This window comes from Mus caroli, chromosome 14, assembly GCF_900094665.2.
Source record: "Mus caroli chromosome 14, CAROLI_EIJ_v1.1, whole genome shotgun sequence".
Classification (NCBI taxonomy): Eukaryota; Metazoa; Chordata; class Mammalia; order Rodentia; family Muridae; genus Mus; species Mus caroli.
The window spans coordinates 29,619,082-29,633,502 of record NC_034583.1 but is presented as its reverse complement, the minus strand read 5'-3'; the positions used below and the strand labels follow the sequence as shown (position 1 = coordinate 29,633,502).

General features: G+C 40.8%; 1 non-coding gene across 1 annotated transcript; it reads left to right on the top strand.

Annotated features, from left to right (window-relative positions):
* The first annotated feature begins 3,406 nt into the window (after positions 1–3,406).
* On the top strand, positions 3,407–3,537 carry LOC115029301. Its single transcript, XR_003834875.1, has one exon. It is a non-coding gene; the product is annotated as a small nucleolar RNA SNORA17 (small nucleolar RNA).
* Positions 3,538–14,421: the final 10,884 nt, after the last annotated feature.

Sequence of the window (14,421 nt, the reverse complement as noted above, 5' to 3'; positions counted from 1 at the left end):
ATACTCCCCAGTCTTGGCAGGTTCTCCAGAACAAAGGCAGGGGCCTGCCAAGCTCCCACCTTGATAGTGAGAAGACACACCATGACTTGCCTAATGATGATGCTGCAATCCAAAAACAGTCTGTCTTATCACTTTATGACCAAAAGGGAAAATAATACTGAAAACCTATAGAGTACTTTCAAATATGTTCATTACAAAAGTCAAATGTTCCACCAATAATTAAATACTGATTGCTAAAGATTAAGTATTTTTCAAAAAAATCATAATAAACATGTTCTGGGTAACAAGGGAAATAACAGAGGAAAGCTGAAATAATTTAAGAATAGAATTGATTGGAGAGGATCCATGTTCTGAAAAACATGACAGTAATGTTGGCTTTATCTACACAAATTTATGGGATTTAGGGAATTCAAGTTCATAATGGGAAAAGAAAAAAACCCAAAAGCTAGCACTACTGAGCTTCAAAGTCACCCAAGAATGGGTGTCCCTAAGTCCAGCAGCCAGCAGTGAAACTACAGTACAGACCTGGACTTACAGTAGCCTAATGTATATTGGCTCTGGCTTAAGGTGGCATCTGGCAAGGAGCTCCTGACTCACCCTTTCCCAACTGTCCCTAAAATTGCCTATGAACAGTCTCTCTCTCTCTCTCTCTCTCTCTCTCACACACACACACACATACACACACACACACACACACACACACACACACACACACACACACACAAAACATTAAAATGCAAATCCAAGCCACAGAGATTAAGCTTTCCAGCTACACAAGAAGCTATGCCAGGAGAAGAGAGTAGCAAACACAGAGCTGAAGAGGCTGGACTCAAAAGTTTACCTGCTCTGTTTGGTGACAGGTACAATGGCATCTCTCACACACCACAGGCTTTCCCCAGACCTTGGAAGGCAAGGCTGCTGTAACTAGAAAGTTGAGAAGCTTTCTGACAGTGAGATGTCTACCTTTTGAAGCAGCCTGAACAATGTTTAGTCTCTTCATATCCACCACTCATCAAGATTAAAAGAAACAAACTTGTAAGCATTCAGTTCACCTTTCCAGAGTTCCGACTGTATGTACTCCAGTACACCAATTCTTCTCGCATTTCCTTCCTCTCTGTTTTATTTTGCCTTTAGTCTAGCTCCTACCACACTCTCCCATATTAGTTGCTTGGTTTTCTTTCTTCCCTTTTTATTTTCAGTTAACACATAATTATACCTATTCATTAGGAAGTTTGATATTTTAATACATGCTTACCACGTGGAATGATCCAATCAGTGCAATTAGCACATCCACCACCTCAAACACTCATCTTATCTTTGTGGTAAAAATATTCAAAATTCTCTCTTCTAGCTAGTTTGACACATATAGTAAATTGTAGTCAACTACAGTCACTCCTGTGCTACAGAACACTAGAACTTAATATTCCTTTCTAATTGTAATTTTGTATCTCCTCCTTCTACCCTCCCTAATGAGACAGTCACCAAGAATCAAGGCCACATGATACTGAGCTTGGAAAGGCATTACTAACAAGATTAGGCAATGAGTTAATTGGTGTTTAGGAAACAGCCTCTAGGTTCTAGGAATCAGGAGCATGTCTTCGACTAAGGCAGATTACAGTAAGGGATGCACAGCTAGGAATAACTCTGATTGCAGTCATAAGACACCTGGTCAAATATAAGTAATTGCAAGGCTGGACTGAGCATCTCCTGATTAGATTAGATTTGATTTGATTTAGTGATATCCGCTCCACGTCAGAGCCTACGACTAAGGAATAGATGTAAGAATGTAGGAGGACAAGGAGGTTGGGCCAAGCCAGAACTTCAGAGGTTCCCTACTGCTAAATGATAAATAACACACTCCCTAGTCTGCCTCTGAGAGCCCTGGAAGATCTGGTTCTGCCTGTCATCCCTAAGGACTCCTATGGACACATGATTCATTACATTGAAACAGATTCATCCCCAACGAACTTCTGTCCAAAGCACTCAACCATTCTTTCTCCTCACTGAGAGTGAAGATGAGCTACATATCTCCTGCTCCATTTCATTCTTGCTACTTAGCACCTACCATCTTCTGCATAGTCACTGCCTTTTACATAGCCAACTCACGGAAGATAAATATTTGGACTGATGGATACAGGGAACTGTGTGTGAACTCTTGTAAGCCATTGAAAATCATCAGCATGACTAGTAAGTGGGGCTAGGGAATTTACTGATATGAATAATTAAAGAGACCATGAGGAGTGGGACTAGAACTTTGATTGTTTCTCTCATTTCAGCCTATAAATCTATATGCCTTTCCTAGAAATTTCCATCTTCTCTATCTTAAAGGTAGGAGGGTGACAGGTGCCACAGGCTGTCACTGAGGAATGTTTATGAAAAGAACACAGGGCTTGAAGTGTGTGACACTTGGGTGTCATTTTTTAACTCCAAGAGACAGCACCTATGAAAAATATTTTCTGAATTTATTGCCTCTGTGTATAAATAAATATATATGAGGCAATTTGATTTATTGGGGGAACCATAAGCTTGGATTAACTGACTTGGTTTCAAATTCTAGCTCTACTATTTAGTGAGGAAGTGGGGTAAAAGGCTATAAAATTGAGATCTTGTACTGTATCCCTCAGAGTTATAAAAATCATTGACAAATCAATGAACCATACCTCCTTCTCATCTGAGCTGATACCATGTATTAAATGAGTATATATCCCTTCTTCCTGCATCAGGAATCAGCCCTTACCTTCCTATGGCATGTTTTTATCTAAAGCCTCAAGATAACTTTTTTAATTTTTTCAAAATTTATTATTTTATTTTATGTGTATGGGTCTTTTGCTTATATGGATATTTGGGTACCATGCATATGTCTGGTACCCAGGAGGCCAGAGTTTATTAGATCCCTAGAACTGGAGCTACATATGGATGGAAGCTAACTTGTTGGTTGGGAATTGAACTCTGCCATCTAGAAAACCAGTGCTTTAAACCACTGTACCATCTTTCCAGTCCTGTATCATTGTTTAACATGAAAATAAGTTCATAGGATGCTACAAACTTCCATAAGAAAGTTGCTTTTGTTTACTTACTATTGAATCAAGACAGTGACTGCTAACAGCCATCCACTGACTACAGCCAAGAATGTTAATTTTTATTCCAGATCCAAAGATGATGTGAAATGCTTTGGAGATCATGGATACCTTTAGCCTTTGTGTCTTTTGTAGGTTGTATGCGACTTCTGAAGTGAATATGTTAGTGAAAGATGGGGTATATAGGAGCTGATAAAGTCACAGAAACTCTTCCTCCTAAATAATCAATCAGAAGGCTGGGTTGATTGCTCAGAGTGACTTTGTAATGCAAAGAAATGTTATCTCTTTAAGCTCTCTTGATAATTTTCTGTGTTAAAATGAATAAGACATCTATCCCTAGAAGCATTGCAGATGTGGCTGCTGTGTCACAAGTGCATCAATAGGTGGTAGAGAGGACAGAGGCTATGTCTATGCTCATTGTTCTGACTATGAAGATCTATATAATACGTAGCTTAACATTCCCTGAAGAAGAAAAAAATGATCCTGAGATGACCACCACTCAGGCACCATGCAGTCCCAAGGAGGGCAGAGAGGGAAAGACCATGCTGGAAATGACCCCTCCCTGTCCTTGTGCCATAATGCATGATTGGGTATAGCAGTCCTGAAACCATGTCTAAGACAACCCCTGACACTGAGAGACCCTGAGCACCACTGAGAGGAGCAAGTGGTGGAGAAATAGAACAGAAAAAGAAACAAAAGAATGTGGGCACAATGAAGAGAGGCAGAACTGGAGACTGGAAGGTAGTGAGGAACAGCCCAATGTGAGCAGCAGGTGATGCCACCTGGGACCATGGTGGGGTCCAGTCCTGTGCTACCACCAGGGGCCACATCTTGGTCTGTGGCCTTGCAGTAGCAGAGGTCTATTGCCACAAAAGGCCAGGAAGATGTCTCTGATCTCGGCTGCTGCCCAAAAACATGTTGTTGTCTATGGGCTGTGCAGAACTGACCCCACCCCTCACCTAGGCATTGTGGGAGAGTTGGCCTTGGCAGTATGAGAGTAGGGGAACTGGCCCTACTCCTAGCCAGCTATGGTACTGCAGAGAGTGGCACAAAACATTTCAGGAGTTGTGGGTGAGTCAGCACCCTACGATATGAGTGTGGGAGACCTGTCCTTGCCATTCATTTCCTGTGCAATGACATGGATGAGGGGGAGATACCCTCCTACCCTTCTCCCTCCTCGACCCTCACCACCTGCAGTAAGCTGGAGACATGGCTCTACATTCATAAGAGAAGGAGAGCTATTGCTGCCCCCCATCAACTGCAGCATTTGAGAAAAAAGGCCCTGCACATCAGATGGGCAGCACAGTAGAGCTAACCCTGGATGTGGGGTTTATAGATGAGCTGGTCCCAAAGATATGACTGTGGAAGAGTTGGCCCTGCCTCTTGTTTGCTATGCAGTGGCATCAGCAAGAGAGAAATTCCAAATCCTCCCTTTTGGTGTCACTATTTGTGGCAGGCAGGAAAGCTGGTCATGTGTATGAGAGAACTGGCCATGTCCCTCCTCACCAGATGCAACACTCCAGAGAGTAGGCCCTGAGCCTCACCTGGGCATCACAGTAGAGCTGGCCCTGGTGGTGAGAGTTCCTTATATGCCTTCCTATAGGGCATGAGAACAGGAGAACAGATGGGATGACTAGCTCAGATACTTCTCAGGTTCAGACCCAGGGCCCACTCTAACATCTACTCCATTAATGAACTGCTAGACTGCATAAATGGGACAGTCCTATAGAACCGAAATTATAGTATCTTCATAATACAGGGCAACAGCAGCATATCTGAGAGGAGTCCCAGAGGTTCCAATATTGACAGAGTAACAGAAGTCAGAGGCCTTGTACCAGACCGATGAGTCATTGCAATGGATATTTGTAAGCAAACATGTGTGAGCAAAAGGGAATACCATGGGACACACTGTGACACACTGCAGCTCCCACAATGAGATTTTTTTCTCTCTGTTGGTGTGGAAGGTTACAAAGATTCAGCGCAGGCATGAGGGGATGGGGATATTAGTGGGATTGGTGTGCATGGTGTGAAATTTATGAGAACCAACTAAAAGGTGTTGTTAAATGCCATAAGACTCCTCAGATACTGCTATTCCTTTTTTTTTTTTCATTCTGTAAGTTCATTATAAATTCAATTATAAGCAAAAGTTTCATATGGCCTCACTTTATTATAGTGCACACCTGTGACTTTATCCTTGGACCTGACCCAGACTGAACGTTTTTTTTTTGATCACAAATTTGTCACAAGCCTATTTTTCTTCTAAGGTTAATTGTGAAAGTGTATTGTATGTATGTATGTATGTATGTATGTATGTATGTATGTATGTATTTATACAAACACAAATATACACATTTATATATACATATATATATTTATATACATATACACATGTATTTGCATACATAGATATATATGTATATATTTATACATAGATATACACAAATATGTATATATAATAAAAACAACTAAAAATATTGGGGAGTTTCATACCTTTAGTTTCAGCAGTCAGAAGTAAGAGGCAAGAAGATCTGCATTATCTCAAGACCAGATTGGTCTTCATAACAGGTTTGATGCTAGTCAGGGCTACATAGTGAAACGCTGTACAAAAACAGAAAAAAAAATAAAAATAAAGAAGGAAGAAGAGTGGTGGTGAGAAGGAGGGAAAAGGAAGGGGAGAACGAAAATTCAAAGAGAGAGGCTCACAGACATGATATGGAGGGTAGGACAAGGATTTACTTCAAGACATTAATGACCTGTATTGAACCATAACCTAGGAATGATGACAACAGCCTCCTCATTAGCTGAACTCTGCCCTCCTCTCTCCCCAGACTTGAAAGTTCAAAGAGAAATATAAACGCAAGTCAATTAAGTTTAAGTAAACGAAATCTCAGGGAGCTGAGACTATAAAAGAAAAACCCATTGCAAGTTCATGAGTTAGAGCAGGTCCTGAAAAGTGGGATATATACACATCTGCTCAGAGGTCATCCTAGCATAGTGATGCCACCAGGCTTTGGCTTAGCAGACCTTGTCAAGCTGAGCAAGGCAATGGCAACTGCAGGACTTCCCCATCAAGTGCCATTGTTAGAAGAGAGAGATCAATCAGCCATGGGCCTCTCTCAGACTTGGTGCTGAAACAACCAAAGCAGACCTTTTCATTCTGGCTTAGTAAGCCTGTGCTCACTCTGCTATTTCCATCTCCTTTCTTCCTACCAAATATGACTATGACTTCTGTTTTAACTAGAAGGCTTCTCCTAGGAAGTAGTCGTTCAGTTTTCCCTGAAATGTGTGCATCCATGCTTTAAGCCAGCCTTACCCTCCGAAAGCCTGCTTTCAGGAAGCTAGCTACCAGGTGGCTTCTGCATGCTTCATGAACCCTCCCAGTGAGAGCTAAAAGGATATATGTGCATGTAGCCCTTTAACCTGAGGGGAATGTGGAAGTGTAGGCTCGGTAAATCTCTAACTTAGCAGTGAAAAGACCATCAAACAGATGTCCATTGTCAAACACAGTAGAAATTGGAGCATTTTAGGTTCTATCTGGGTCTTCCCTAACACACTCAAACAACAAAGTGTACAGTAATTTGATTAACTCTCATTCTCAAGGAGGAAGTTGGGTCTCCTCAAATGTTGACACTTAATCAGGTTTTGGGTGAGCCTGAAGATGAATGCCTTAGTAAGCAGTGCAGGAACGCTAGAGTTATTTCATGCCCCTCAAATATAGCCATACTGGGGCTCACTTCCATCTAATAGCTTTGATCAGACACTGTCCATACCTTGAATATTTTTCCACTGTCTTTCTCTGTCTTACTCCTGGTAGCCCTTCAGTTCTAGCTGTCGGGCTGGACAGGTTGGTAAATTTGTTCTTAGACCACCTATTCTTTCCCTCCATGGTCCTCATGATAGTTTGTCCTTGAACAAAAATCTGTCTCCTCTAGTCCATAAAAATCTTAAAAATAATATTTCTGACAATAAGATCACATTAGCTCTACAATACAGTCCTCTTTCTTATACACAATTCTGATTTCTGTTGCACACAGCCAAACTAGACTACCAAATAGTAAGAGGAAAATTCCAGAACAAAGGTATTCATGAGTTATAAATTTCATGGCACTCTAAGCACGCGAAATCCTCCATCATCCTGGCTGGAAACATTAATCATTGCTTCATCCAAGGAATCCACACTGAGTACATTAGTTGCCCATTCATTGCTTAGTAGTCATCTTCTTATCAGATCAGCTGTCTGGGTACCAGAGTGATTGTGTCCAAATCATCTAGGAGTGCTGGCAATTTTAATAATATTCTTGTTATACTTGTTCTATTATTAATTGTTGCTGTTATTCTTTAACTATGCACAATTTATAATTAAACATTATCCTATATACATGGAAAACATAGTATATTTAGAAGTTATTACTATTGGTGGATTCAAGCACACACTGCAGATCTTACAGAAACTTTCCTATGTACCAAAAAGGACACCTGTAGGTATTTCTGATTAATACATTTAGTGGGTGAGCTGGTAGAGTGTTGCTACGGTCCAACCTGCTCAGCATACTGGCTTTACCCTCAGATAAGCCATACACTGAACAAATGCCATTGCTTGTAATCTCACAGTTTGTATTTTACATGTGAAGAAACAAAGTCTCAGTGATATAAATGAACTTCCTCCAAGGGTCAGACCTAGGAGGTGTTCATGCCGTGATTGGGTGCCAGGCCTATGTGAGGCTAGTAAATAAATTCTTAAGCAATTTTTCACATTGGTTTTGAAGGAGGTTCTAGCAGTAACTCTAACTTGCTTGATGAAGCTATAGTCCTGTTTGCCATTGAATGAACAACTGGTTCAAGGCTCCCTAGGGCCTCTTTTTGCTACTTGTGAGATAAAGAAAGGTAGACTAATATTCAAGCTTCCAGAGCCTATTAGAATCCTCTTCAGGAAATAGCAAGTATTTCCCATGCTACATCTATATGGCTCTTGAACCTATTCTCTTGATGATCAATAATCAGGACACATGAGGGAAATGACAAAAAGAAATAGTAATGCCTCTTTTAAAAAGGGGATCTCTTCTTCAGATTCTTACAGTGATGGGAACATTCTTCTTGTACAGCCTTCACTTCAAGACTATGCACTTCTCTTCTCCATGTCTCAAACATATATAGCATTGTCACCTAGAGATACATGTTCATTTTTCCAAATGCCTAATAGATATACAGAGGAATATTGACCATTGTTTAAATGTCTCGAAGATTCAAATTCCACTCATCATCTGTCTAAGTCATGTACATTTTCAGTTCTAACCTGGCTTCAGTTCACAGTCTTCATATCCTTTAGGATCCTCTCAGTGATCTCTGGTACCAAAGCTAGAAACATTGACTAGAAGATATCACTGATCCTTCTCTCTTCATTTTCTCTACAGAAATGGTCTTAGGAACCCCATTTTCCTTTAATGGTATTCCCTGATGAGATTCATCTTCTTTACAAATGCCTAATAGATCTCAAACTAATCAAACTCAAACTCCTGATGCATGTCTAAGTCATAGTATACCTAACCTGCTGCCAGTGTCCTTGATTCCACATCGACCCATATTATCTCCCCTTTGCTCTGTCTTCATTGCCTGGTATTATCTGGAGTTATGAGTTGGTCACTGGCACAGATTAAAGACAGTGAGAGGAGAATGACTCAGGAATCTATGTTCCTCCTATGTTGGTCAGTACCTTCTTGGGTGTGCTGGGAACATAACGGAGCAATTCTGGAGAACAGGGACGTCATGCTTCCGGAAGACATGATTGCTGACTTTAATCTGGCACTCAGAGCTTAGTTTTACTCATGACTGGTATAAATTATATTCTCTAGGCCGCACCCAGTGGCTGTAGCTGAGTTGTTCTAGGGCCTGTTCACCATGCCCAGCTGCTTCCTACCTATTTCATATTAGTCTGCCTCCACCTGTGAAAACTTTCATCCTTATTTTCCACCTACAAACTCAAATAGTTTTCAAAACCTAACCCTTGCTTGGCTTTCCTTTCAGGCATTTAGAACTTTTCCAGGTCATCCCCACCTCCCCAGTGCATGGATGATTCTCACAGCTAATTTAACTTAAGCTTAGATCTCCTCAGTGGGTTTTTAACCACATGCCAATCCATTTACTAATTACTTCAAGAAGCTAATAAAATGGCAGCACATTAAGTATAAGAAGTCAGCCTCATTCTCCTTTATATCTCTCAGCCTTCACAGCTCTGAGCCTATGGCATAGACTCACCAAGGTTCAGTGACTGGTTGGTGGTGACAAAGTACCAGGCAAGATGCTTTATTAGAAGCAAAGTGCACAAAACTACCTCTATCACATCCCTGGAAGAAATAGAAACAAAATCCTGTTGTCTCTGAAGCAAAAACTCCATGTTTCTCTTCATAGTTTCAGTCTTTGTCCCAGTGACATCCCATAGTAGCCTTGACTGGTGAATGCCCTAATTGCAGCATGCACAATGTCCAATCATCTGTCTATGTACCAGGAGCTACTTAAGATTCAAGTGGATGTTGGAACTCTAACACACATTCCCTCCTTTTGAAAAAGAATTCCCTCTTTTCAAAAGAGCACTTGATCCCAGCTGTACTTCATTCTTTTTAAAGAGCCAAGACAAAGCACCAAAACATGCAGTATGATTTTTCTGGTAGACTGAAAAGACTATTATCATAGGTGAAAGAGAGTGAAGTTTATTGTCAATAACTCTGTCCATTTGAATGTTTTCCACATTTGTGGACTCTGAGCCAGATTCTGTATCTTCTTCTATCTAAAAGTGTTCTATTACAGTCACCAACTCTGCTCTTGAGATACAAATTTTCTCTATTTCCTGGAGAAAAAGAGGCTGTCTTTTCCTTTCTTTATCCATTGTCCTTTAATATAACTGAAACTCTAGGACTCATTGTACTAAAGCCTATGACAGACTCTGTAAACATTCCCTAGGCAGACTATTTGCCCAAAGGTCACAGCTGGCCTTGGTGTTCCCTGAATGTACAGGGCAGTCTGAAAGCTTGCGTGTGTGGCAGAGGATGGCTGTGTCAGAGAGACATCTGCTGGAACTAGCCTCCCACCACAACTGCATATCACAGCCATCCTCTCATCCTCTGCCCAGGGAGCCACAAGACAGATACACAGAGGCATAATGCAGTCGGGTAGCTTCCATGTTAGTTATGCCTATAGGTCTATCTGGCACCATGTCCTGCCAGATCTAAATAAAAACAAAAAGAGTGATAACTCATTGGACATCTCCTGTATGCCCGAACCTCTGCTTGCTGCTTTCCACATACCATTGTAAGACCCTGTTATCACTCTGAAACAGCTGGCAGGCATCTTGCCCAAACAGAGATGGACATAGGAACTTGAATGCTGCTGACGTTCTGTGTCAGTAGAAGCAAATGCTCTGGGTATAAGCAGAGTCTGTCATTTCTCTGCCAGAATTTATAACAGAGGCCATTAATCTTTGACATTCTCCATTATTTGATGCTTCTGTCCAAACACATGAAAGCACTATTGTATGGTTAGGAAGGAAGAAGATATGGCTTTTTGTGCAGCATTTGCCATAATCCAGGCTTATTTCATCTACCACCCCATCCCCACATCCCATAGGATTCTTTGTGAAATAAATGCAGATCAGTGCACTTGCTCAAGAAGTTGATACTCTTATTTAGTAAGTAAATGTTAAAGGATTCAAATTATTTTGACCAAGCTAGTTAGGAATTGACCTGAATTCCAAACTTTTGTCCAGTCCTCCTAAGACTTGCCTTTTGTACCTCTCAATGCTCCTACCTCTGTGAAGCTGTCCCTCAATCTATATAAAAAGTAATTTCCATAAGTCTTTGCAAATTAATAGCAGGGTCACAAAGTCACGAAGAGTCAAAAAGAGAAGTGAGCCTGGAATTCCATCTAAAGTAAAACTCTAGATCATCTGAGCACATGTTTTAAACTGAACTGCACTCCTAGAATCTGTACCCTGCGAAGCATCTTAATAATCAGGAGGTGGAGAATTGAGTTGAGACCATGCTGTGACCATCTAGTTTACAAGAAATAACAAATGAGCTGAAATTGCCATGAGATGGATTGGTGCAGTCCCTGTCTCCAAAATCAGGACTTAAGTGGCTTCAGCACCTGAAGCAGGTAGACTCCCCACAGGGCTCTCTGATGATAAACGGGGTGGGGGAGAGCCACATAGGGTAGAAAGAGCACTCACAATAAGCCTGGAGCAAGGACAACAATGAAATCCAAGGTCACAAACACAACTGCGTAGAAGAGATATTAAAGGAAAGGGAAGGCCTGAAGAACCACATGTATGTATGATAAGAAAAGTCAGACAATATGTGCCTTCAGAACAGGTATATTGGCTACAATTTCCCAATTCTAAGCTAACACAGACAATGTACTGTGTCCTCCCTAACTCACGCTGTTCATATTTCTAGAACATAAAAGGGCCTCCCTAGAATCTAAGAGAATAGTAGTAGTACCACAGTACCACAGTCCCTGTATTAGGGTGCTCCAGAGGAACAGAACTGGTATATATATATATATGTGTATGTGTGTATGTATATGTATATATGTTTGTTTATATGTGTATATACATGAGCATGCATATATATGTATATATGTTTATACACACAAACTCACAGAAACACACATACATATATATGCATATAGATAGATAGATAGATAGATAGATAGATAGATAGATAGATAGATAGATAGATAGATAGATAGATTTATTAGCTTGGCTTACAGGCTGCGGTCCAAGTAGTCCAACAATGGCTGCTGACCAACAGAAAGTCTAAGAATCCAGTAGTTGTTCCGTTCACAAGATTAGATGTCTCAGCTGATCACCAGTATACATCAGAATCCCAAAGAAGTATACTCTAAAGCCAGGGAAGGAATGAACTTGCCAGAGCAAGCAGCCAAAGACCAAGCACTTTCTTCTTCCATATCCTTTATATACGCTGATACCAGCAGGTGTGGCTCAGAATTAATATGTCTGTGTGCACCTCAAAAGTGCCAGATTTAAGGCAGGTCTTCCCACTTCAAATGAATTAAGAAAAATCCCCCTCCGTTGAACCAGCTGCTTGGATTTTGTTAATTTCAAATGCAATCAAGCTGACAACCAGGAGTAGCCATCACAGGCTCAGTGCTCATTACCTGCTATGATTTAAATCAGAAATGTCTATGCAGACTCATTTCTTAAATGATCAGTATTCAGTTTGTGATATCAAATTCTTTTTTTTTAATTTGACAAGCACAAAACTCATGTTTCTCATTTTAATGTAAATTCAATTAGATTATTTGTTATATTACAGCACTTAAATTTTTATTTTATGTCCCTTAAGATATGTTCAAAAAAGTCAACTGCAAATGTGAAGAGGAGAAATCATGGTACCCACCCAATCTACATTTCAGCAACACTTCACTCAGTCTTGTAAAAGTTTTGTTTTGCTTTTTAAAAAATTTCTTTTAAAAAATTTATAAATTAATATTTTACACTCCATATTTTATTCCCCCATCCACCCTCGAGCTATTCCACGTCCCATATCTCCTCCCCACCCCCATGTATCCAAGTGGATGTCCCCATTCCCCGTCCCAACTGACCTCTAAACTCCAGGGTCCTCCAGGCTCCTGATGATTAGGTGCATCATCTCTGACTGAACAAAGACCCAGAAGCTCCTGTATGTGTGTTGGGAGCCTCATATCAGCTGGTGTATGTTGTCAGATTGGTGTTCCAGTGATTGAGAGATCTTGGGGGTCCATATTAATTGAGACTGTTAGTCTTCCTACAGGATTGCCCTTATCAGCTTCTATGAGCCTTCCCTAATCCAACAACAGGGGTCAGTTGCTTCTGTCCATTGGTTAGATGCAAATATCTGCATCTGACTCTCTCAGCTGCTTGTTGGGTCTTTCAGGAGGCAGTAATGACAGGTCTCTTTTTGTGGGACAGAAAATACTCAATAATACTGTCAGGCCTTGGGATCTCCACTTGAGCTAGATCCCGTTTTGAGTCTATCGCTGTACCTTCTTTTCCTCAGATTCCTCCCCATCTCCATCCCTGTAATTCTTTCAGACAGAAACAATTATGGGTCAGAGTTGTGACTGTGGGATGGCAACCACATTCTTCACTGTTGTCCTGTCTTTCTGCTGGAGGTGGGCTCTATAAGTTCCCTCTTTCTACTGTCTGGCATTTCATCTAAGGTACCTCCCTTTGAGTGCTGAGAGTCTCTCACCTCCCAGGTCTGCAACACGTCACACACTCTTGTAAAAGGTGGGTTTGTTTTGTTTTGTTTTGTTTTGTTTTGTTTTGTTTTGTTTTGTTTTGTTTTGTTTTGTTTTGTTTTACAGGGTTTCTCTGTATAGCCCTGGCTGTCCTGGAACTCACTTTGTAGACCAGGCTGGCCTCCAACTCAGAAATCCACCTGCCTCTGCCTCCCAAGTGCTGGGCATGTACCACCACTGCCTGGCTAAAAGTTTTAAGAAATGACATAATGACAAGAGTGTGAAATACCTCTAGGCCTTTTCAGAGGTGCGCATGACATAGCACTGGGAATGTTGTAACCAGGAGACAAATGGGGCTTTTCCCCATGGGAGAACATCAAATGATGGCAACGTCCTCACACCTGCACTGGAGGGAAGGGAGTCATATGATGTAACTGTATTGATCTACTGATGCTTGGCTGTGCTAAATATACTGCTTGTCTATCAGACTTTATATGCTGTGATGGATAGTCAGTATGACACAATCTACAGTAATGGTTCTCAACCTGTGGGTTGCAACTCTTTTGGGGGCTGAACAATTCTTTCATAGGAATTATCTAAGGCCTTTGGAATACACAGATATTTATATCAGAATTTATAACAGTAGCAAAATTACACTTATGAAGTAGCAATGAAAATAATTTTATGGTTAGGGTCACGATAAAATGAGGAACTATATTAATGGGTCACAGCATTAGGAAGGTTGAAAACCATGTAGAGTCATCTGAAAGGAAAGAACTGAACTTAAGAAAATGCCTCTATAAGATCTGGCTGTATGGTCATTCTTTCAGTCTCTACTCCACACTTTGTCTCTGTAACTCCTACAATGGGTATTTTGCTCCACCTTCTAAGAATGATCGAAGTATCCACCCTTTGGTCTTCCTTGTTCTTGGGTTTCATGTGGTTTGTGAATTGTATCTTGGGTTTTCCAAGCTTCTGGACTAATATCCACTTATCATTGGGTGCATATTCTTTTGTGATTGGGTTACCTCACTCAGGATGATATCTTCCAGATCTATCCATTTGCCTAAGAATTTCATAAAATTCATTTTTTTAATAGCTGAAGGAATGA